Source organism: Pollachius pollachius, assembly GCF_949987615.1.
Source record: "Pollachius pollachius genome assembly, chromosome: 9".
Lineage (NCBI taxonomy): Eukaryota > Metazoa > Chordata > Actinopteri > Gadiformes > Gadidae > Pollachius > Pollachius pollachius.
In genome coordinates, this window is record NC_136942.1 from 587,097 (window position 1) to 614,075 (window position 26,979).

Below are 26,979 nucleotides of genomic sequence, written 5' to 3' on the forward strand. Positions count from 1 at the left end.
CACATGTGCGCACAAAAAGTGACCCACACACACACACACACACACACACACACACACACACACACACACACACACACACACACACACACACACACACACACACACACACACACACACACACACACACACACACAAAGACAGACAGGTACAAGGATACACACAGAGAAAGAGGGAGACACAGAAAGAGGGCGACACAGAGAGACAGATGTTGAATTCCAGTATAGTAATCTTAACAGGACTCTCACTGGAGTTGTAGCTTCATATTCCAGACCTCACAGTTGCTGTGTGTTTAGAATTGTAAACACATTTAGCTCCAGGTAAAGGTTTGAGCCCTTCCCTGGTTTGCAATCATGAATAATCAGTAAATAATAAGAGGCAGCGTTGTTGGTGATAAAACCAGCTCTCACTCGCTCTCCCCGTGCTGACATAAATAGATGAGTTAATGAACACGTTTGAGTGAAGACTGCTCTGACTGCAACGATAAGACAGACATTTCCCACTGCCATGCTGGGCCGGGTGCCAACCACACAGACCACTGCTCTAAACAGGTTTTCCACCACCATGGTAAGAGAAGAGCACTAGGCTAGGCATGGAGGACATACAAATGTACCAACACATGCTGGTGAGGATTACAATGCAATTTACCTGGAGTCTGAGGGACGGGGAAAAGAAACATATTCAGCTTTAGCAGCGGCAGTTGTCCTCGTTGGGAGAGACCAGTGCGGGTTTAACTTGCACTGCTAAGCATTTTGTACTTTGTCCCGTTAGGCCACTTCTGTTTGTGTTTGGACATAGCTTACCTGCGCAACCAGTCTCCACACACACACACTTTGTTTACCTGGGAGCAAGTGGAGGCCAGCGACAGTGTGTGTGTGTATGTGTGTCTGTGTCTGTGTCTGTGTGTATGTGTGTGTGTGTGTGTGTGTGTGTGTGTGTGTGTGTGTGTGTGTGTGTGTGTGTGTGTGTGTGTGTGTGTGTGTGTGTGTGTGTGTTCCAGTGCAGCCGTCCATACTAATAACAGCTCTCTGTTGTAAACACACCAAATCTCAAGTCATGTCACAGTCCAAACTAGTCGTCTTCCTGCCGTGTTAATAACAGTGATTGAACCTGACCATTTGCTGGTGTCTTACTGGCCACCATGATGGCTGCTCTCTTCACTCACTGCTTCTTACATCCAACATGAAGCCATGCAGCACTTCGGTTGGCACTGAGCATAGATGAACATGGTCAAGATAGGGGAGAAGCTATTTGTTTTGTATAAAAGTAAATACAAATGCTTTGGTCTTGAAGGAGGGGAGTTGTTGAGATCACATTCAACTATTTTACAAAGAAATGTATTTGTCAATGTTACAAACCCATCACCAGACAGACGGTTAACGAAAACAGCATACGAGTGCAGTTTAACACTAAATGTCCACAGGTGTGACTTAGCAGGCTCTAGTTCAAAGTCAGTAGTTCACATTTGTTGTGTGGGGAGAGAGAGGCTCGATCATCTTGGAGGCGGTATATATATTAGTATACGTGCAGTGAGATCTATGACGGTATGCATATGTTTTTGACACTGTTGAAGGCCCCACTGTCTGGTACAACTTAATATCATAGGGGTATCCCTGGAGTAAACTGAGTAGAGCAATGAGTATAACACAGATTAAAAACATCCAAAGCACCCTAAAGCTAAACTCCTCAACTCTCCTTATGGCCTTGTAAACTCTGTGTGTGTGTGTGTGTGTGTGTGTGTGTGTGTGTGTGTGTGTGTGTGTGTGTGTGTGTGTGTGTGTGTGTGTGTGTGTGTGTGTGTGTAGTCTTTTAAAGGAAGTGCAGTCAACAACAGGAAGTGATTAACTTCAGAGAGAGCATGCGGCATGTTCTATGTATGGGGAGCGATACCTTTACATCTAGCTCATGCACACACACACACACACACACACACACACGCACACACACACACACACACACACACACACACGCACACACACACACACACACACACACACAAAAAGCTAAGCTATAAAACAAATAAAAAGAACAATCTACAACAATCCTCTATCCAGTCCCCTAAGAATGCAGGCATCTGACACAAATTGAATGTTTCATCATCGGCCGATGGCTGCGGTGGACCCACTCCCGGAGGAATGGGTGGAATCGATAGACGAGAGTCCAGAAGCGATGGATCAGCTCGGTGGGAACGGGGAAGCTGTCTCCGTGAGACACACGGCGTCTACCTGATCATTAGCTGAATTAACTCCTCTGACGGAGCGCTCTGCTCCCATCTGCTCAGCCCTGAGCAGGCACAAAGCAGCTACTGTTCACACGCAGACCTGGTGTGTGTGTCTGTGTGTGTGTGTTTGTGTCTGTGTGTGTGTCACCTGCGTATTTGTGCATGTGGGTTTGTATGCATGTGTTTGTGAGGGTACCTGTCTTCCCACACTCGGATGCAGGACAGGTTAAAAAGGAACTATTGTTGTATGAGTTGTGTGTTTGTGTGTGTGCGCGTGTTCAGCCGTGTCTGTGTTGGTTTGTGTGAGTGAGTGAGTAAGTGAGTCACATAACACACACTTTGTTTTCAAGCAATGTCAGAAATGCTGTCAATCTTTGTTGTTCTGCAAGACCCACTCAGATCTGTTACTAATCAGAATAGATATAGCAACCGGACGCTGTTCTGTTAATCAGCTGAAGCCACCACAGCTAACCTACGCTTTAATTTATAGGCAACGACCTCCGGAAGAACAACACATCTTCCCCACAGCTTCGATTAAAATGGAAAAGCGTCTAACACACACACACACACACACACACACACACACACACACACACACACACACACACACACACACACACAACAGAGCAACATGTCCAACATCACATCAGTTAATGTTCAGAGTGCCACGTGCTGCCAGTGGTGTCCCAACCTCCGAAAATTATTGATCTGGGCAAAACCTGGCTAGGAACAGCCAGGGTTTGGGGACTGGGGTCCAGGGGTCCATTGAAAGTCCATTACAGGAACCCATTGAGTCATGGTGAAGCAGGACTTATAAATAGAGATCTGGCGGAGAGGGTGGAGGTATATAGAGAAGGATTCTGGGGCGTGGAGTAGGTAATTTCCTCTGCACAGAGAATGCATGGTAATAATGTCCAGTCATATTCCGTGAAGAATGTAGCAAAGTTCAGCTTCCTTTGGGCCCGAGACGCACCGGATGGGTTTGGCCCATGAGACAAAAGACAGATGGAGAGATAGCGCCTGCATCACTGCTCTGTTTGGACTTGCTACCGTTTTCTAGAAGTCTGTCAACTGGATCTCTCAAATGTATGACTCAAGTCCACCGTCTATTGCTAATATAGAGTACATGACTGTTTAGCTCTGACGTGCGTGATTAGAAAGAGTCAGAATCACTGACTGCACGGGCCTGCCCTGCACTGTACACACATACACCCTTTATGAGGAGATAGCCATGTGTGCGTTCTCCCACACACGCAAGCGCGCACACACACACACACACACACACACACACGGATAGGCCAACACGTACACACGCGACAAATAGTGTTGTTGTTTTTTCGGATATATTTCAAGAAAAAGCATCCTGACCTAAATTAAAACATTATTTCGTCCCTTTTTTGTGAATTTATCCCTGCAACTTTTTTAGGCAGCCACGATTATTTTCCACAGGGTGATTTTTCTACATTGTAAATTAGCCCACATAGCAAATCCTTATACCCTAGATAGTCTCATATGTAAAGCAAACTTGAACGTGCTAGAAACAGATGACGACAAATATATTCCACCAACATACATGATTGCTGCGGTGAGGTTGTCCTCTCTCCCTCGTTGTCACTTCAGCTGAAACTCTCGGTCAGGACGGTGCCGCAAAGTCTCTACGTGTCCCGCGGGCTCATGGGTGCTGCTCAGCGGACGTATCCATATCCATCTGTTACTGGCGCCGTCGAAGAATATTCTTAGAAATAAGTAGATCCCCAAATGTGGACACCGAGCTACAGAATCCCTGGTCTGTGTGAGGTGTGTGTCACAGTGTGTGTGTGTGTGTGTGTGTGTGTTTCGGTGTGTCTCTTCTGTCAACCGAGTAGTAGCGCACACCCCCTCCCAATTCCAATCCTTATCTCCAAAGCTGCAATGGAGACTGGAGGAGAGACCTAGGAATAAGCCGTCCTCAGTTCTTCTGGAACCGCCGTAGTCTACCTATCTAACGAGAGGTTTCGGTACTGCGATAATGTCTCTATGCCTGCCGCGCTAAATATTTGGGGTGACAAAAGGCGCTTGTGGGCAAAAGGTTGCAGCTGACTAATTGGGAGTCCTGAGATTCCGGACGCTGCTTCACTCTAAGTCCGACGGATTGTGTCCGGTCCGAGCCGGTGCAAGACGTCCCTCCAAGACACATAATCTGAAATGCGACCCTTGTTCTGCAAATCACTAAACAAAGCAGTGTCGTCTCGTTGCGCAAAACTCCTGACGATGAATGAATAACCCGCCGACTCTCTCTGACTCTCTCTGACACTCTCTCTCTCTGATTCTCCCTCTTTCTCTCTCCGACTCTCCCCCTCTTTATCTCCGGTTCTTTCTCCGTCCCTGTCCCCGGGAGGGTGTTCGCATTTAGATGGGGTTGGGTAGGGGGATGGGCGGTCGGCGGCAAGTGGTTCAGCGGCTAAAGTGGTGGCTCATTATCATACAACGTTTTAATAACATTGAACGGGTCACACGGAAACAATTGGATGGATGGAGATGATGCGTGGATGTCTGACGTTGGGTGAAGAAAGATCATGGAGGGTTGATTATAGACTCAAGCTCGGGCCGGAGCACTTTTTTTTTTTCCACACACACTATAAACAACAGCCTGTTGAATAGCTGCCCCCCTGTTATCCTCCCTCTAATCTCCCTCTTCTCCTACTGCGCACACACACACACACACACACACACACACCTTATTCCATCTGTCCCATCTCTCGTCTCAGGGGAGATAGTGTGACCAAACGATTATGGAAAGAAAATATTTCTCTTCACTCAGCAATAAATAGAAGTCTTGCTTCAGTGCCCCATCCCTCCACACACACACACACACACACACACACACACACACACACACACACACACACTTTCTCCTACGCACCGTTGTCAGGGTAAGTGTGTGTGACACCGCCTATGCCAGACCACGCTAAGATGAATAGCCGGTTACCAAGGCAACCCTGGCTGGGTGATGTCATGCAATGAATGGGGAGGGACAAGTGTGTGAGGCCGCCTGCCCGCCTCAAGTTGGACCACTAATGTGTGTGTGTGTGTGTGTGTGTGTGTGTGTGTGTGTGTGTGTGTACTAAAGTAAAATGTGTTGTAAAGCCTTGTGCTAACCAGTGCTGATTGTAACAATCAATCAAAGCAGACACTTGCAGACAAATCAAAAATATGTACACACAGGGTTTATATACGATGCTGTGTGTTCAGTGGCACTCATTCATATGGCCATAGTATCCATCTACACAGCCGACAACAGGCTTATTGTAATGTCACTGCTCCCAACATTATGCAACCCACTACAGCGCTGGTGAGGCACCCATGGACTGCATGCACCCAGATGAACTCTGAACACTAATCTGGCTTCAGGAATGTACACACACAAGGACCCTCTGCTCAGGTAATGGAGTGAGTGAGGGAGTGAGTGGCCGTGTGAGACACACACCTTTTTATAGTCCATTAAGTGAATTGAAATATTAATGCAGTTGGCTTCAACTTAAAGTTAAATTGTAAGCTGATGGTAGTCACATTGTACAAATTCATGGCGACTACCACAATAAAATAACCATGGAGTGTGTATTTGTGTGTTTTTGTGTTTGTGTGTGCACGTACCCATTGATGAAGGGAGTTACACAGCAGGCAAAAAAAACACACGCTTTCCTCTGTAAAAACCTCAATTGATTAAGGCATTGTGCGTAAACATCATTCAGAAGGTTCTCTGAATGTCCGCACAGTGACTCAATTCAGTGAGTGTATGAAGCATAGGATGTGGGCCAGGGACTACAGACTTGACAAAGTGTTGGGTCTGTTTTGTTTAATATCTGTGTACATACAAGCTGAAATAATTGAAGGTTAAAACTTTAATATTTATATAATAAACATACAATTCCATGACTCATGAACTACAGCCTTCCCCCCTCCCCTACCATCATGGATGTTTGGATTTTAGTCATGTGACCCAAACAGGCAACTCAACGCGAGTTTCGTTCCAGAAACCTCCCAGTGATTAACGCTGTTTGATAAGGTCTGACATTTATAGGAAGAAATAAGATGTCTGCAGCAATTGATTATGCAATGAACACAATAAAATATGTAAAAGGGAAGACGGGAGGTCACGACTGGGAAAATAATCAGCAGAAGAGATGAAAGGAGGTGAACCAGGCAGGAAGTGAGATGCTTCCTCAAGGCTCTTTTTATTCCCTGCTGGTCCTTCTTCATTCACCTCTGACCCCTAATCTGTTCCTCCTCAGAAAGTGTGTGTGTGTGTGTGTGTGTGTGTGTGTGTGTGTGTGTGTGTGTGTGTGTGTGTGTGTGTGTGTGTGTGTGTGTGTGTGTGTGTGTGTGTGTGTGTTTGTGTGTGTGTGTAGAAATACCAATTCTCAAGGGAGGTCAAGTGATCTACCAGGCATTATATGTCACAGATCCCATTTCCCTTCACCCCTCTCCTGCTCTCTCCTACTCTCTCCTACTGTGTCCTACTCTCTCCTGCTCTCTCCTACTCTCTCCTACTGTGTCCTACTCTCTCCTACTGTGTCCTACTCTCTCCTACTGTGTCCTACTCTCTCCTGCTCTCTCCTACTCTCTCCTACTGTGTCCTACTCTCTCCTACTGTGTCCTACTCTCCTGCTGTGTCCTACTCTCTCCTGCTGTGTCCTACTCTCTCCTACTCTCTCCTACTGTGTCCTACTCTCTCCTACTGTGTCCTACTCTCTCCTACTGTGTCCTACTCTCTCCTGCTGTGTCCTGCTCTCTCCATCTCTTCTTAAGCCCATATTCAGAGGGCATTAACCCTTTCTAGTAAATAAAGGTTGAGAAGGGATGCGTGATGGGAATGGCCAAGAGTGCAATAGGGTAGGGTGGGAAGCCACTGCACTGCAATAAAAACAAGCGCACAATAAACTGAAATCTTAATAACAAGGCAATTACATTTCAGGAAGAAAACAGACACAGCACGCCAGAGGCCGAACAAGGCTTCAGGAGGGAAGAGCGCTAAAGGAATAAAAGCGCTGTTGGAAAGAGAGATATTAGGAAAGAGGTTATTCAACTTGTTTGGGAAACATCAGGAGCTAGCGCACGCCAGAAGAAACCAGGCGGTCCAGGAAAGGCAGTGCCAGACCTTACAGTTAGAGTTCCAGAGAGTGAACCAAGAGGTTGACCGCAGCCTACTTTGTGTGATACCGTTCAAGAGTCAGGGAAGACTGATCCACATATTCAGATCAGATAAGGAATGGGTTATATGAATCTTTACTGGACCCTGCCGGGGTGGGTGGGAAATAAGGCCGACAAGAAAGAGGAGGGTCCAGGAAAAGATGAGCCAGAGGACGGACCAAGACACCCAGGGGAATGCAACCTTTCCCCAAGCTGAGGGGAGGAAAGGTCATAGCCAGCCAGGCTGCATTGAGTACCAGGTTTAAAAAGAAAATGCTATAAAATATTGGTGGGTCGATACAATGCCTGCATATTGATCACGAAACATATTCAATAAAATATGCGTGACCTTTAGAGGTCAAAAAGATGAATGCGAAATTCCACATGAAAACAATTCATATAGTGCAACATTTTGGTTCAGATTAATCATAAGGGGGACGAGGGAATGCAGCATATGAAACAAAATAAATATTTAAAATGTTTTAAAATGTTTATAAAAATAATTTATTTTAAAACGCCTTAAATCTAAAGGGAACAATGCAATATCCAGCACACCTAAAAAGTAAGGGTCAAACTACATTTAAAATGCGATGAACGAGGTACGACATTGATTTGACAAGAGACGGGCGCGAATTGACATGAATATTTAATATTATTTTCCTTGTTATAGGCCGCCCTCCTCTGGAATGACGCGGTACTGCCGTCTGGTACCATTCGTAGTTGGAATAACATTAACTTTAGGAGAAGCCCCTGTGGGCAGGGCCGTAGCACCAAATTCTGGGCCCTGTATACAGGAGGCACTGATGGGCCCCCCCCGGAATCCCCCACCAGCCCCTTGTTGACGGGGGGCTGGTGGGGGGCTCCTACCACTTGGGGATGGTAGAAAATTCTAAAGACAATCTTTTAAAAAAATATATATATATTCCCATGGGCCCCCCTCTGCCTTGGGCCCCCACACAACTGTGCACCTTATACCCGCAGTCCGACGGCCCTGCCTGTGGGAATAATATGTGTACACGCTTGTTGTTTTTTATTGGTGTAAATTTGCATTTTAATCCCAATTTAATACAAATATTGAAGACGTACTGGTTAGATTCAACCTGCAGTGAATCTTCTTTTTGTTGTTCAATTCTATTTAAGTGAACAGTTAAAACCAAAAAGGGGCATCAACATGAGTCTAGGCACCTTGCAGTGTTTTAGGACAAATCTCAAACAGGCCCCCCACCTCCCATCAGCGCCCACCTCTGTTCTGTGTGGACAACACCAATTCTGTGTTTGCCTCACCTTGGCTCTTTGGATGGGTACAAATTCACAAGTATGCAGTTCTCTCCCCCTATAACAGACTTGGATGAACACCCACATGGGCAGATGAGCAGCAAGGAAATGTGCAGCACCCATTGTGGCCAGGCCAGCGGAAATGACCCAGGGGAGAGCAAGAGTCAAACAGGAAATTACAACCTTTGACTTCCTGTCTTTGTAAAGCCCACCCACATGTCTCCTACATTGACCTTAACTGTGATTATCATGGTGGCGACTGCCAAAATAGTACGAATTTCCTTTTGATTTCTATGGTCAATTCATATTTTAAAAATCTTGATAACCGAGAACATAAGCGCTCGCGTCATCTCAGGTCGTCTGGAGACCGGTACTGGGTACTCCTCGGCTCTTATTGGTCTCATTATTCAGAATACTGAATTCAATACTTAATTAAGATCGTGTTCCTTCGACTGGCATAGTTTAGGGAACAATGACTTTCAAGCGTAGGTTTCATTACAGAGAGTACTGTTAATGGATTGGGCTATCTTCTTTTGATGAAATAATGCATTGGGTCAGGGCGTCCGTGATGTTGCTGCGTGACAGCGAAAGCTTGTGAACTTGGGTGCTCCTTGCGGCGCTAGACTCATTGAAAAGATCCCCCGTGATGTCCACTCTGCATAACAGTCCCGTTGCTTAGGCAGCACAATGTTCCCTTTTTTCTGTGGCACGGGATCAAACACAGACACAGAGACAGAGAGAGACACACGCGATTGCACACACGCATCACTTTTGCCAGGGAAACAGGAAGTGATCTTTTTTTTTCTCCCTCCATCTGTACCAACAGAGGCTGGGTCTGTTATGATCACTATCAGTCACTGTAACAATAAGACTCTCCTCTGCCAACACTTCTTTAAAGGATGAACGATTTTCTTTTGCCAAGAGTCCAGGAACCAATGGAGAAGGCAGCAATGCATTGGTTGGTGGGAGACTTTAGCCTAGAGTCAACACCAACACACCACAACTTTGCCTCATCATCAAAAAGCTATATTGTGGTTAATGGATGACGTCATTGATCGACTATGCGTGAGTGATACTTTTTTTTTTTACATTGCAAAAAGGCTTGGTTGTGTCGATATTGATGATAAGACCAAGTCCATAAGCTTAAACTCTTCCCTTCTTCCCAACATGGCAAACCATTCAACTGGTAAAATTAAACATTAGCCATAGTTGATGACTTAACAGTTTCTGTCCGCTTCCCATCCATGGCTGTTGTTTGCCCTCACACACACACTCTGGCCCCACTCGTTCCTTCCTCTGACCTCTCTCACACACACAGGGCTTGGAAAACACCTCTCTCTCTCTCTCCCTCTCTCTCTCCCTCTCTCTCTCTCTCCCTCTCCCTCCTTCTCTCTCTCCCTCTCCCTTCCTCTCTCTCCCTCCCCCTCTCCCTCTCTCCCTCCCCCTCTCTTTCTCTCTCTCTCCCTCTCTCTTTCTCCCTCTCTCCCCCCTCCCTCTCCCCCCCGCTCTCCCCCTCTCTCTCTCCCTCTCTCTCTCTCCCCCCTCTCTCTCTCTCTCTCCCTCTCTCTCTCCCCCCCCTCTCTCTCTCCCTCCTCTACAACTCAATGGCATGGTGTTTACAGTAACAGCAACCAGACCTCAGTGCACTGTAGCTAAAATGGCTGTTTCCTTCGAATGATCATTAGTCTTCTCCTTAGTCTCCTCACTGCTCCTTAGTCTTCAATGCTCTCAGTCTGCTCGACATAACCCGACGGGTGTGCTGCAAGCTGTCTTGCACAATCACACATCCACACATACCTTCCCTCCCAGACAAACACCCTGATCCCATTGGAACGGCCCTCTTATCAGCCACATTGTACGCCAGTTTACATGCACAACATTGCCTGTTGCATTACAATTCCAACTAGATAGAAGTACAAGATAGTTTGTGGTATGCAATTTCAAGCCAATAATATGCTCTATGGCAGGGGTCACGAAACTATATCATATTGTGATTTATAGTAAAACAACTTAAAAAAAATAGTGAAAGTGCCAATGGAACAGCATGTCAAAACCAAACACAACAAAATAAGTTTCAAGCAATCAGTCATCATGGATATAGTTTTAGACTATTGATTTTACCTTGACACAAAGGAACAAATTAATGGGTGACTAGAGATAACTGAAACTCTGATCTAAATATATGGTTAACCACTGTTGCTTAACTGCATTGTGCTTAACACAATGTGCTTGTACATGAACAAGCAAATTCCATTGTCTGATCTTTTCTACTATCTTGTCTATTGATTATAATGGATTTTCACGTCCTTCTTAAATTGATTAGATTAGATTAGAAATGACAACATTGCTGCGTCTTGTTTTCCTGCTTGTAAATGTTATTGTGTATGTTAAAGTACTTTCTAGATGTGTTTTTTTAAAAAGGTGGTATTAAAATCATATACAAAGGTCTTATTTTACTGATTACCAACCACACTCTTCTCTTTGGCCTCTGTTCACCTCAAACATTCTTAGCATCTGAAAAAAAACAGACGTATGTTTTTGAAAGTATAGTTAAAAGCAAGTACGCCCAAACTGGAGAAAGCAGGCATCTACAACTGAATGTGAAGTAGAGGTAGAGGTATCACTTCTCAAGGAATGGAGTTGTAATGTGAATTTGGTTCTGGTTGAAACTCAAACAAAGACAGGCATAGTTCTATGTGAAGACCACATACAAACTGTCAGATAACACCATGTACCAAACAGCCCCCCTACCCCTAGATGGGATCAGCCCCCATTAATCACAGCAAGCACAGTTAATGACTGTAAACGTAGCAGACACAGAGAAATGAAGGAGGCAGGGGATATCTCGGAGTGGTGTGGAGGGAAACTCCCACCATTCAAATGGGAGGAGTCAGGGGTGTGTGTGTGTGTGTGTGTGTGTGTGTGTGTGTGTGTGTGTGTGTGTGTGTGTGTGTGTGTGTGTGTGTGTGTGAGTGTGTGTTATGTTTTCATGAAATAATTATTATAAACCAAGTGATTACATCTATCTCTCTGTACAACTACTTCGAAGACGTGGTGGTACTAACTCAAAAATAACTTTTACATCATTCCTACAGGTGTCAACAAACAAGGAGGCAGAGGACAGACTTATAACGCAGGTGTATCCGAATATAAAAAATTCATTGTTAGGGCCAATGCCGTTGCATGCAGTTTCACTAAACAAGATCAAAATATGACAGCCGATGGAGCATCGACTAGAACACGGATCAGACGAACATCCGATCAAAGCTAAGCGCCGCGGACTCGCTTTCAAACCTCAAAGCTCCCGTGTCCACCAAGTTTCTCACCAAACACAACTGATTTGAAATGCATTCTCAACAAAACATATATTTTTTCTTACCTTTGTGAAAACGTAGTCAGGCAACGTGAGAGAAGAGAGCAGGACGGCGTATCCTACTTCGCGGAGCACGACTGTAGTTTGGGGCAGCTGTGTTGCCAGCAGCGTCGAGATGATCAGCTGCTTTACTGGGAGAAGCAACAAACCAGAGGCGAGGTGTTGAGAATGAGAAAAAAAGTCAGAAAAATATGTTTTTCTGAATGAACGAGTATTTGGCTTAGTTCCGAGATCAACTTTAACACAAGATAAAAGTCTGCCTAGAGTTGCTACTGCTAATCAGCCTGACCCTCAAACAGTGCAATATCAATACAGGTAGATCTGGTATCAGTAAATTTAGGCCTACAAGTTACATGATAATACAATCTATATTAATTGAAGACAAGAGTCGGCCTCTCCATCTCCCAAAGGCTCAAAAGCAAACCATTGTATTTCAGTTACCGTTGGGAACTACGGTATCTTCACGAGTCAACGACCGTTTACGTTTCATTGACGAGCAGTGAAACCGAGAAAATGTGTAGTCAACAATTAGATCAGGGGGTGGTATTTAAGAGCACTATGAAGGCGGGTGACAAGGCAATTGCCTTGTTCTCAAATGCCACGACAAGGATGACAATGCGTCTCTCTGCCCCCCCATTGTAATCCTTGCCACATCCTTATCACATTTGAAACCACTGATCATATTTTATGTAATGCTGATATCATCCAAACTTTTAGGTTTTCTTTTCATCCAGAAATATAGTATTGAACGCTCCTTTTTAATATCCTATTTGGTGTTTTCATGATGGTAGAATAGGCTACGTAAATAGATAGATTACTATTTGATAGGTCGAAGGCTAGAATATGTGATTAATTAATTAATTTTTCATACATGATTTATTCATTATTCAAGCCTACTTTGACTGGTTGGATATTGTACGATGTGAATTGTCATGAATGAGCAACAACAAAACCTTTTTGTTTTTGTGCATAAACAACATACGCCGTCTAGTGTCCAACTCATATTTGATCATCCTAGTTTAAGTACAGGCTCAGTGCTCCAATTAAGACGAACAGTCTCTGTTGAAACGAAACATGGACCGTCTGGGGGTCTATCAGGCTGGGGGTCTGGGGGGTCTTCAGGGTGGGGGTCCTGCCGCTTGGCAATAAAGAGAAGAAATAAAGAAGATGCTGGCTATGGGGCGTGATGGAGGTACCTGGCCCAGCCCGGCCGTACTGGTGCCAGATGGGTCTGCACGTTTTTGCAATGATTTGATATGTGGACTGAGCAGCCTTCCCCCCCCAGTGGCTGGGGAGAGACTTCAGCACAGAGGACCGCGACAGAAGCTGGGTGAGGTCATGAATGATCAATTCTACCCCCCACTGTCGCTGGAGGCTCACCGACAACCACTCCCTTTTCGAGCCTCAACTCACGTAAGCAGACATTATCATGGTGGCTGGGCCCCTCCTGACCACCACTTGGGGGCGCCACTGTACCTCCTTCCACGGACGTGTTCCAATTCCGTGTGTGTGTGTGTGTGTGTGTGTGTGTGTGTGTGTGTGTTCGAGGGGAGTTATAGCTGGAGGAGATTAAACCACAGGTTATGAATCTCTCACAAAGGTGAGAGTGCATTCCCTATTTTTTCTGTCATACCTGACAGCTATAACAGCAGTTCAAACATACATGTAAACAGTTTAATATAAGCTACATAATATATGCTTTAGGTGGGGGGCGGGGGGGTAATGTTGTCTTTTATGTCGTGCACAACCAGATGGCGGGATGATAGGCCGATTACACCCTGATTTATAACCATTAACCAAAAAGCATATTTATATGGACATATTACATCTTTTTTTTTATTTATTTTTTTACGCATAAGGGGGTTTAGCCCAAAAGGGAATTGGCCATTAACAGTAAACACAAGAACTCCAGCACTCAAAAATGGAAAAAGAAAAGTGTCTGTAAAGGCTGAGAATCAATTCTGTTTAGACTGTCCACTGTAGAAATACGTTCACGTCACTTTCTTAATTAAATCAGAAACAGAACCACACTATATTAGGGTTCTAGAATGCGGAGCGTGCGTTATGTTCCCTCATCCCTGCTGTCAATGCAGTGGGGTCCAAACGTGGGGGGTTTCTGTCCTCCCCATGGGGTCTTCTGATCCTTCAGCAGGGGTGGTTGAACAATTCACCAAAACAACAAAAGAGTATAGTACATGCATGCCTTGTCTGTTTCATCTGATCTATGTTCAAAGACTGAAAGGGGAATACTACATCAACAATATACATGGAGAAATGTTTAACTCGATAACGTATTGCCAAAACACATTTTACTGCCCAAATTATTTGGTGCGTCTATGCCAAAGGTACAACCACAAAATGAGTCACGGTATGAAATTGTTTGGTAATGCCACAAAATAAAACATATTTTATTGTGATCGCTTATTTATAAAAGTATTGATGTAGCCTACGTGATAAAACAAGTCATTGCACAGCACTTCGTTAGCGGTGTTACTAAACGATTGTAGTAAGGCAGGTTTGGCACAAGGCAGCATTGCACACCAGGCCAGTTGGAACACGCGCTCTTTGATAACTATAATTTTCTTCTACTTTTAGCAATATAAACGTCCCCTGTAATCAAAACAATTCATGACTATGCCACTGGTACGCTTAAGAATAAAAATACAAATACAATGTAGGCCACCCTGATGACAGGGTGGCTTTAGGGACTGAAGCCCCGAATCTCACTTCAAAAGCCCCGGATCTTTTTTTAAGCTTCTTCATTGCCATCTAGTGGAACGGACATGCAACAGCATGGATAATACTTAGCTACAAAATCATGGGCCTATTGTTGGCTAAGCACAGTGGGCATACCACTTCTAAAATACAAAAAAGCAAACAAGCAAACAAACAATCCATCTCTGCAATCCTACTTTGAATCTACTAAAAGTTAGTCTCAATTGTGCCATTGTAGTTTACATAAAATCTCAAGAAGTCAGTATTTAAGTGGTTATTGTTTCTTTCCATTAAACAGTATAGTCTTGAGCAGGCCCTGCAACTGAAAATGTAGGCTATGGGATTAAGGATTTCCCAATGTCCAGCAGGTCACCCTAAAATGGACTAGAATGGGGGAGGACCCCTAGACCCCCTCAGGGCTAAACCTCCGATGTACACAAAGTCTGGCTCCGCCCTACCTGATGACACAGAGGGGGGCGGTAGAGGACCAGAGGCCTATGAGATCGAAAATAGGAAGGGGTTTCAATGGAGAGAAAGTCATTATTTTCTGGTCCCAGTCTTTATATGGCCCGGACTACACATGTTTTTTGTGGATTAAAATGATAATTGTATATACGTCAATGACTACGACACCTGGAGCCACATTGACCTAACTTTATTGATACCAAGACATAATGAAGAGTGTTAACACTAAATACACACCGTATAAAATATATGATACATCTAAATCTAAACTTTACGATCACAGTAAGCTCCACTGGATCCAGATTCGCTTTGATGTCTCTCTCTTGGATCTCGTCTACGGTCACATGACTGATTCCTCGGATCCCCGCCTCCAACTACCTCAGCTGCACGCACGCACGCACACACGCACGCACGCACGCACACACACACACACACACACACACACACACAGTTCAGCAGTAGAACACACACAAACACACACACACACACACACCTTGTCAATCACAATCAAAACATTTTTATGTTATTAATATTGATACATTTGGGGAACGATATTGTGCTGTGATTTTTGTAATTTCCCAGATTACCGATCTCCGCAATTTTGCTCACATTTTTTCTGATAATATACAATACATTTTGACATTTGGTCATTTTGAGAGCCCAACTATCGGCTGACCTTCTCCCCGAAGACGAAGACGGCGAGGGGAAGGTCGCGTCCTGCTGAAGGGACAGCTGACGGAGGTCTTGTGGATGAGGGCGTGGCGTCCTGCTGAAGGGACAGCTGACGGAGGTCTTGTGGATGAGGGCGTGGCGTCCTGCTGAAGGGACAGCTGACGGAGGTCTTGTGGATGAGGGCGTGGCGTCCTGCTGAAGGGACAGCTGACGGAGGTCTTGTGGATGAGGGCGTGGCGTCCTGCTGAAGGGACAGCTGACGGAGGTCTTGTGGATGAGGGCGTGGCGTCCTGCTGAAGGGACAGCTGACGGAGGTCTTGTGGATGAGGGCGTGGCGTCCTGCTGAAGGGACAGCTGACGGAGGTCTTGTGGATGAGGGCGTGGCGTCCTGCTGAAGGGACAGCTGACGGAGGTCTTGTGGATGAGGGCGTGGCGTCCTGCTGAAGGGACAGCTGACGGAGGTCTTGTGGATGAGGGCGTGGCGTCCTGCTGAAGGGACAGCTGACGGAGGTCTTGTGGATGAGGGCGTCGCCTCCATCCCGGGTCAGGATCCACTGAAGCACACGTTGGGGTAGGAGCCAAAGGTCAACAGGCTGACCACCACCAGGTCCAGACCGTTGTCTGACCCCTCCACGTTGAACACCTGGCTCATCAGACACTGATAAACACACACATGGTCCTCAGGTTAGACACACATCATACGATGAACGATGACCACCATGAATGGAGCTACGATGTCTGTGGGTGAAGGGGTTTGACTCAGAGCAGAGCAAGCAGGGACACTGCTGGGGAAATAGGAATCCTTTCATAGGAGAATCGGGATACTTTGATTAAGCAATGCTTGATTAAGCAATGTTGTCAGATCGACTCAAATCAGTACTTCCTATAAAGGGCGCTACAGTGTACTCAACAATAGTCCATTTGCATTGAGGACCTGTAGAACCAAAACCACCACGAAACCAAACAAAAAGATTGAAATGCTGCTCACAATGTTTACAGAATATCAGTATTTACACAATGGCTTTTCATATCGTATCGTATCGCGGGGTCCCTGCTGGAGGCCGCGTGGGCGGGGGAACGGGAACCGATCACCTTCAGGGAAGCCATAGTTGATGAGGACGTCCTTCAGCTGGACCTCCCAGCTCTTCCTCAGGGTGGACGTGTTGAGGCGCTTCAGACAGACAGACACACGGACAGACAGACAGACACAGACACACGGACAGACAGACAGACAGAGACAGACAGACACACGGACAGACAGACAGAGAGACAGACAGACACACGGACAGACAGACAGAGAGACTTTTGATAAGTCAGGTCAACTGCTGCCATCTATGGTCGGTGTCACAACAGATGGAGCACCGGCAATGGCTGGAAGAAAGGCAGGTGCCGTGTCGCTGCTCTCGAGAAAGTGGCCAACAGCGGAGGTGAGAAACTGATCAAATATCACTGTATAATACACCAAGAAGCCCTCGCTGCTCAAACGCTTGAAATAGAACATGTCATGGAGATTGTTGTGAAGACAGTTCATTTCCTGAAGTCCAGAGGTCTGAATCACCGCCAATTCAAGACATGTTTGGAGCAATCGGAGGCACATTTTGGTGACGTTATATACTTCTCTATTGTCAGGTGGCTGAGCAGAGGTGCCAAATTGAAGCGTTTCTTTAACTTGAGGAAGGAAATAAGAGAGTTCATGGAGTCAAAAGGACAGGATTTGACACAGCTAAGTGACACAAAATGGCTCTGTGACCTAGCGCTCCTTGTTGATGTCAACACTTGTCTCAGCAATCTCAATTTGAAGCTGCAGGACCATGGGAAGCTTATTTCCACACTATTTGACAACGTCAAAGCTTTCCAGAGAAAAATTGAACTGCTGCAGGGACAGCTCAAACAGGGAGATCTAACCCATTTTCCCGCCTGCAAGGCGCTCGTAGATGAAACAGACACAGATCGGCGCCACGTTCTGCGTCACCTGCGTTCAGACCGCAACCAAAACCGAATAAAAAAACTAGGAGAGGAATTCGAGCACCGCTTCTCCGACTTCAGGAACCACGAGAAGTCAATCAACCTCTTCCAAAATCCTTTCTCGTGTCCCTGCGGAAGAGCCTGCAGAAATGCAGTTTGAGCTCATCGACCTACAGGAGAGCTCTGGGGCCAGAGCAGCATATCGTGACAGGAATCTCATCGAGTTCTACAAAGGACTTTCCCCAGCAACATACCCTGCACTGCGCCAGCATGCCATCAGAATGGTCTCTTTATTCGGGAGCACATATACTTGTGAGAAGACCTTCTCCACCAAGGCCATCAACAAATCCAAGCTGAGATCCAGGCTTACAAATAGCCATCTACATGATGTCCTTCGTATTGCAACGACGGAGATGGAGCCGGACATCAGAGGAATCATGAATCATCAACATCATGGAACTTACTCCAAATATTGTGTCTGACCTGACTTCTTCGGGAAATGGCCGGCTCTTCGGATTGAATCACAGGTAAAACACACGGTCTTTCTCTTTTCTGCCACTCTTCACACATATTTCTAGGCCACATTTTGAATATGTATCACATTCAAATGGAACAGCAAATGCCACTATTCACTGTGGGTAAGAACTATGACTTTGCATGTGACCATGTTGCTCAACAATGTATTTTAACGGAACATGATGTGTTTTTGTTGCAAATCGAGTATTAGTCTTATTATATAATTATTATTTTGTGTTTTTGGTTTTGTAGCTTTGTGCTGAGTTCCAACGCATCACAAACGTCAACCTACGGAACCAGTTCTATGCTGTGCTTGACCAACATACACCTGGACTGGTGGCCTTGTATAGGCAGAAGGGGATAATGGGGATAACTATATCTAGTTATCCCCATGTATGATCTCCAGGTGAGTCAAAGATGAACTTTGAGCTTCAGGTCCCTATGGACAGCAGGGCCTTAGGGTGTCATTGTCTGTCTAACACTTTGCACTTGGCCAAATGCCATGAAATTTGGTCAGCACATCCATACTGAAAGAAGAAGGAAATCTGTTGTATTCATTTTTGCTTGTTCTTCCAGCAAGTGCGCGATGTCAATATGAAGCAGACGGTAGCCCTTCGTGCCCTCCCGGTATACCTGCGTGAGGAAGACCCACAGTTCTTCAAGACTTGGAATGTAAGTATTCAGTATATTCACAGAACTATTAGTATCTCTAGCAGCCACTTAACTATATCCCTTTATCCCTTAGTAAAACTTGTGTGTAGGTGTCATTGTAATGGTAAATGGGCTGTACTGTGCACATGGATATAGTTTGTGCATATAAGCATATACATATATGTAAAAGCCCTAACCTCATGTAATCCCAAACCTTAATCTCTCACAAAGCACTGGCCTAACTTTACCCAGACCTTGAGAAGGCTAATCATTTGACCTTTTGGCTTAACCTCTCATGAAATAACACACACAACTTGTTTCTGTGACAAGATGGGACACATGACCAACCACCTACATATGGGGATGTGCCTTTCTGAAGGTCGTAGAGACAAGTTAAAAACAGTTTTCTTTTTTTTTTAAATCCTTATAATAGCCATCCGTTTATATTTTACTTGTCAGACACTGTCAGATTTATATTACTTTTTGGGACAAGCATAGACACACAATTTTTTCCTATCCAAACTAACATATCAGGACAAAAATTAAATATGGGTACTATGGGTACAACTTAATCAAACCATGTCGCAAACAAGTTAATTCCAATGAATGTTTTATTCAAGGTTTCATTTCATGTTATGTATATAGTGGTTTTCAAGTCAATTATGTATACATATACATACACATATTTAATTTAGAACATAACATGTTGCGTTGAGCAAAAGCAGAATGGCAAGAACAGCCTTGCTCTGCTCGGACCTACTGGCTCATTTTTCTTTTCAGGGCAACAACACGGTTGTTGACGTAATACTTTATGCTAGACCAATTCCGACATTTCAGTGTGACGGGTTCACTCAAAAGACAAGACGTGCAATGCCTCTTTCCAGGAACTTTACATCCCCTTATGTAGTCCATTAAATGTCTTTCAATTGCTTGGACTTCAGCAGTCTCCCACTTCCTCCTCAAGTTGACATTTGCACCTGGTAAGGAATATACAACAAACAAGAATGTTTTCACTGGAATTGTATAGATGCTTCAATTGACCATGATCATTCAAAGCCATAATATACAATTGACCTTTTTCCATTTCTGAATCAACTGTCACTGTTACTCTGAATGTATTTATTACTTGGTTTTGTGTGGCTCATGGCGGTTTGTAGGGTGGAATCAGGACTTTCCTCAAGTCTTTTCTGGGACCCTGTGAATAGATAAGGAAGTACATTTCCTTACCCTAAATATGGACCAAGTTTCAATCTTTAACTGAAGATGTTCATTAGTGAATGTTAAACATAAAATTATTTTAACATAGCTTTTGAACCTTGTAACCTGTTTGCATTTATATTCATGTTAGAAACACATACAATAACAATACAGAATACATCACAAACAAAATATAAATACAAATATCAAGTATCAAACGGCCACAATGTTGGACATAATGTGTCTAGGATCTAAGAATAACATGGGGGAGTAGTGAAATAATGTGTGTACTCCTATATAGTCCTACTTTTTTAGGAGATCATACCTGTACATTTGCTGGAGGTTCACCAATCAGGGATCCATGGGTCTCGACAGACGTGCTGGACGCAGGGTTGAGGCCAAGGGCTTGGCAGCTTTTTGTGAGGAAAATATGATTATTTAGTTCAATAGACACCAGCTTTACACAGTTGATCATTGTGGACCAAGTGATTGAATTGTATCATCTTTTCATCAACATTATTCAATAGAAGGTTGCTCCTCTTTATAAAATCTTGTATTGTGGTGGCATTAATAATAACAACTTATCTAATTCTTTAACTAACTGAGAGATTGAAAAATCGAGAGGGGTCCGGAGAGAATTTGACAAAAAGACTTTATCGTTAAAAAGGCAACAACAAAGCCGAGTAGTTTGCAAAGCACTCCCGAATGAATCCCGTACAGCTCCTTATATCCCCCATCCTTTACTCAATACAAAGTTGGACTTTCAGCAGATATTGATGTGCATAGAATGTTTTTCTGGGTCACACTGTGTGGATGTCAGTATACTCTCCTGTCTTCTGAATCCCAATGTGACCTTAGAACATATATTATCCTTATACAAACAGAGATGATGCACACGTGTGAATGAAAGCATTGTCCTCAGTGAGTACATCAAAATGGGATAGACTGGACCCTCTCACTGATGTGTCACATGGCCCATAACATCTAGGCTAAAAGGTGATCAGCTGTTCTCCACCATTAAAGTATCTATATGATATGTAGGCCTAATAATAATCATAGCTTACCATAAAATGTAAGGTTAATTTCCACCACAGTATTCCTTCACAAAATCCAGATCACTTCCACCATGTGATCCCACACACACTGATGAAGCCTGTATTAAATCTCAGCATCAAACACAAGCTAGAGGCATCAAAATTAAGATGGCATTCAAACCACAGAACCACTATTCTCAAATCAATCCTTAAATGTACTTCGATGGTGTGTGGTGTGCTAACCACTTCACAAAAAGATGTACGATGCTCCTCTCCAACCTTTTTGTTGGCTGGAAGAAGAGGGGAGCTTGCAATCTATTTAGAAAAAGATGAATCCATTTAAGGCAGTACACACCAACTATTCAAACAGCAAATACTCAGTTCAATAATAAATACACTTTTACACTTGAAGTCAGACCAACGTGAATAACTAGGACTCCATGCCATAGACATTTCATTGCAAAACAATTTCAGGACATAAACATACATATCTCACACACTAACACTATCCTCGGTTAAACAATGTTGGGACATCAGGGTAAAATTTTAATTCTGACAGAAGTCACACACTCCTCTGGACAAAGTCAGTACATTTTTTATTTGTGAGGTCATTTTTCACTAAGGAATGTTTAAGTCAGTGTTTGAGGCAACCACAGTAGCCATATTTGGAGGTCCTTTCCAGCTCCCCATGGTAGTATCAAACAGCCCTAATGTTGGACAGTATGTTACTGGGATCTAAGAATAACATGGGGGAGTAGGCCTGCACGATTCAGGGAAAAATGTGAATCACGATTTTTTGGCTTAGAATCGATATCACAATTTTCTGCCACGATTTTTTTCTCACAAATAATAAAAACATTTTCTTTTCATTTATTTTTTTTATTGCACACATGAACCATGACAACAAAAAGGTGCAGTATCAAAAACGAGTATACTGAACCAACTTTAACTTTAAACATAAATAAGCATAAATAAAACACAAATCTTTTCTTTGGAACATATGCCTCTCATATGACCCTATATGTGACCCTGGACATGGCACTTAAAGATTCCTGGCCAAAAACACAAGTCTGTCCACATGCTCTGGCGTTAGTGATGCATGGTGGCATGTCACAATGTTGCCCGCTGTACTGAACAGCCGCTCAGAAGGTGAGCTGGTAGCTGGAATGCATAGGTATTTCTTCACCAACACAGACAACGGTAGATATACAGATGTATTTTGCCCCCACCAGATTAAGATTAATCTTCACCATATCCATAACCATATCCTTTGCTAGATGGTAAGCAATTGCGTCCGTTACTTCCTTACTCCTACTGGAGTTATGTGGGTATGGGGTTGCCTTGTGCAAGGTGTCAGTAATGGATGTCTGTGTTGTTAATGTTGGACGACTTTCAGACTTTTTCTTGCCTTGTACAGCTTCATCATATTGCACTTTGTGGTGACGATTGAGGTGCTGGTATAGATTTGTGGTGTTACTTTGCGGTGCTGCAACGATCACAAAGCATGCCTTGCAAATCCCTTTACACTGACCCTCGTTTTGCTTAAAGCCGAAATACTTCCACACCACCGAATGCGAGCCTTTTTTTGGAACGAGTTCAGTTTGTGTCTGAGGGGTTGGCTTATTCTCGCCACTAGTAGCTGGGTCCTCATCATCAAAATCCATTTTGTCTTCACTGTTTATCTCTTGTCGCACTCGCAGTTACACTATCTTTCCGAACTACTACTTGGGAGTGCTTTTAAACCATGGACCTATGTTTTAAACTCACAGAAGAAAGTCGCGTTTGTCATTTGGACTCGGCTCATAAATAAAAGAGAATCGAATTAATCGATTAATTTAAAACTTAAATCGACACGGGGTGAATCGAGATCGCGATTTTATAACGATTTATCGTGCAGCCCTATGGGGGAGTATTGAAATAATGTGTGTACTCCTATATAGTCCTACTTATTAGGAGATCATACCGATTAGGGATTCATGGGTCTCGACAGACTTGCTGGACGCAGGGTTGAGGCCAAGGGCTTGGCAGCTTTTCATGAGAATGTGGTTAATTTATTGCAAAGTCCACCAGCATGCAGAAATCTAGTCAGTTTTATACTGTGAAAGTGGCTGTCTTTAGGTTTTTGATGACAGCCCATCAACCTACTCACTTTAACATTAACACTTCAAACACTCACTTCAGTGAGTTCAATCTCAACATTAGGCCCTGCCACGCCCTCCTTGTGGAGAACCACCATCCTTCAAACTCTCACTGGTGTTAGAATTAGAGTGAAAACTAGCAGGATGGTGGCTCTCCAGAAGGGTAGCTCTAAGGCTGATCCCTAAAGATTGATATAAATCGAGAAAGTCATATTTGTGTATAAATACAATTGCTGTATTTATATAATTAACATTTACTTACCAATGCATGCCATGGCCAGTAGCAATCCCCATAGTTATATCTGATCTCTGACCCTGAGGCTATATTGTACATCGCAAATAAACAGATGAGGTTTGCCTCCAACAAGGATTATTCTCATCCTACCATTGGGCGATTTATGGTCATCATTGACCAGCCGTCCCAATGATCCGTCTTCCTTTGATGCATCAATCCTAACAGGGAGATTATATATAGAAAAATGTTCAGTGAGACAAACACAAAATTCCTTAAATGCCTGATAGAATACATATTGCCCATTTTTGTATTCCCAAGGTCTAATGTAAGTCAATTCATCTTTCACGATCCATTCAGTTCTTCCTCCCAGGTAACATTTGAACATCAAAGTTATTGAAATTCTTGCGCTGTAATGGCTGCTCTACCAATTACATAAGATATAAGATCTAACCTAATCTATTTATATTTTCTGAAAATTGTTTTAGCTGATTGTGTCCAACTTACCACCGAACAAAGAAGAAAAAAAGAAAAAGGGAATACACGTTATAGGCCTACACATTATATCCGCAACAATTAATTTGGTTTGACGTTCAACATTCCCCTTTTATATACCTCCTAATCTCAAAAGCCCATCAATGACTAATATCACCTTGGTGCGCTTTTAAATAAAACTTAATTTAACCTTATATTAATTAGGGATGGGTCAGAATATTCGATTATTCGTTCCAGAGTCAAAGTCGATTTTTAACATTTGGACCGTCAACATTTTTTGTTTGACGATTTCAGCCCGGTCAAGGGCGGTAGTCTTGTCTTCTTCGCGGGAAATGTAAGGCAAGTCAATTTTCCCGCAAACATTTTCCCTCATTGTGGTATGATTGTGGTGGGGGAGGAATTACCCCTAAAATCAGCCTCGCGCAAATGTGAAAATGCAAGACGTCTATGCGTGGGAATCAAACAGAATGATGGTGGTCCACCGAATTGTCCTTTGAAGAGTTGCCACGGTACCGGGGTCTAAAGAAACATAACTTCACTAAATACCAGCATTCATAAATATAGACTTCTCCACTCACTACTACTCCAATCAATTTTGGTTATGGCGATGTTCGAACCGTGCCTGTCAGAACTGCATGGCAACAGTTACATACGGGTTTAAATCGTGTATTTGTCCGAATCAATCACGCAGCATGATTTTCACATTGCCAGGACTGCAATGTTGTAGCAGTCTTACATGTATAGTATTAATACAATGCAAATTTGTTGTCAGCCAGCTATCGCTTCGAAGGTAGGAGTGTGTGATCAGGCAATCATGAAATGTCAGGACATAAAGTCACGTGACCGCAAAGTGTTCGAAAGTTCTAAATGTCCCCGATAGTTGGCCTTCACACACTTACACAAAATATTTCTGGAAATCATGACAATTTAGGACAAGTGAGATTCTTTCACTAGATGCATTATTTAAGACTGCAGATCACTGTAGCATGGTCAGAAAAGTCAGGACCATGATTTTGTCCTGACATTTCAACACGTCCTGACTTTGTTGGTGTTTGTCCAGACATTTGTACCAACTTTTCATGGAAACACACACACACACACTCTCGCTCTGTAAAATTACTTAAAAACACCTTTTATGAGATGCTGTACATTACATATCACAATACAGCACCCACTATCTAATACCTACCTGTATATTAATAGCCTGTTGAATACTAAGCTGTAAAATACCTACCTGGGTACACTTAACTATTAAATAACCTGTATGATATTAAAATGTAAAATACCTGCTGATACACTTCTTTTATGATGGGCTGTAGAATAGACAGCTTTAAAATACTTACCTGTATTCCTACCTGTGGGTTGTTGGCCTGTAGAATAGTTACTTGAAATATACCTACTATATACTGTACTTACCTGTTGAGTAATCACCTGTAATATACACTCACTGGCCTTTTCATTAGGTACACCTGTGCAATCTAATTCAATCAATTACAGCAGCTCTGATATAAATTCTTCATCTATGAAGTTTATATATTTTCAGTTTTTGTTGACATTGTCCGAAAGCTGAAAATTCTACTGTGTTTATTATTGAGGTCATGGTGGCTGAAAATGATGTATTAGGGTGCTTTATATTGAATGGGTTTCCTAATATTTTGTCCACTGCATTAACATACAAGGGGCAAAATATTAGGAACACCATTCAATATAATTCACCCCACTATGCCATCACCACGTAGGACAACCTCAGTAATAAATACAAAGTAGAATTATCACATTTCTAACAATGTCTACAAAAACTGAAAATGTATAAAATTCATAAACGTAGAATTTAAAGGACAGCTGTTGTATTGGATTGCATTGTGCACCTGATGAAGTGGCCAGTGAGTGTACATGGAGTTGTTGAGCTCCTTCAAGTTAACCTTACAGTTGCACCCTGTGTCTCTTTTAGGTGGAGTCAGTTGAGCCAGGCATCATTGACACTCCTGTTGCTCGTCACAGCAGTCACAGAGGACACTGCAGGTCCAGTTCATTTCAGTCCTGCAAGCATTTCTATTGTTGTGGAAGACGATGTTGTGATGAGTGAGATCTCTAACTTGGCTGATGCATTTGCATTGTGGTTTGGGTTGATGTATGCATTGCATTTGGACTATCCCAAGAAACACATTCACACTTTTAAATTCATTCAGAAAATCCTAATGGGTCTTGATGATGGTAAACCACTTAAACCCTGCCTACTGAGTCTCAAAAATGACATGTTAATTAAAGAGTAGGCTAACTTAAGTTGTGTTTACAAGAAAATACACATGTATTTTCTTGTCTGACGTGTTTGTGGGTTTCCCAGTATGGTAACTGTTTCCGAAAACCATGTTAGTCAAAGCATTTGAAACTGTTTACAGTTGGCGGATTATGTCTTGCCCACCAAATCTACCGTAGTTGCTGTTGTTTACACTTACCAGTTGTACACCAACTTGGTGCTCTGAATCCTAAAATGATGTGAAATGTGCCTTTTTTATAGGTTTTTACAAACAGGATAGATTGATGTCTTGATTAGTTTATTTTTTATTTATATTTTTTTAATTTGATTTGCACTTTGATGGTCAAGGCTGTTACTAATGCTGTTTTAAGAAATCAGGCCATACTTTTTATATTAAGCACTTTAAGATGCTCAGTTCCTTATTATCTTGTTCCCGTTTGATATGTAGATACATATGTTCACACTAGGGCTATCAAAATTAACGCGTTAACGCAGGGTGATTAATTTGTGGAATTAACGCATTAATTTATTTAACGCATTAACGCATGCGCAAAATGACCCGCCCAATATTTCCCGCTCCAGCACTTGCCGCCGCTATTTGCCGCTC

General features: G+C 43.3%; 1 protein-coding gene across 2 annotated transcripts in view; it reads right to left on the bottom strand.

The window, feature by feature from the left end:
* The window catches only part of LOC307080729 (rho family-interacting cell polarization regulator 1-like), a 41,160-nt gene extending 28,670 nt beyond the window's left edge, over nt 1-12,490 (bottom strand). The window contains exons 1-2 of one of the 2 annotated variants that reach the window (XM_079743594.1): nt 12,477-12,490; nt 12,042-12,166 (exon numbers count right to left, since the gene is read on the bottom strand). The gene's annotated coding sequence lies outside the window, so the exon portion shown is untranslated. Of the gene's footprint in view, nt 1-3,791; nt 4,465-12,041; nt 12,167-12,476 lie in introns of those variants that run through there. The other variant, XM_079743593.1, reaches the window with a different exon arrangement.
* Between the last annotated feature and the right edge of the window lie 14,489 nt (nt 12,491-26,979).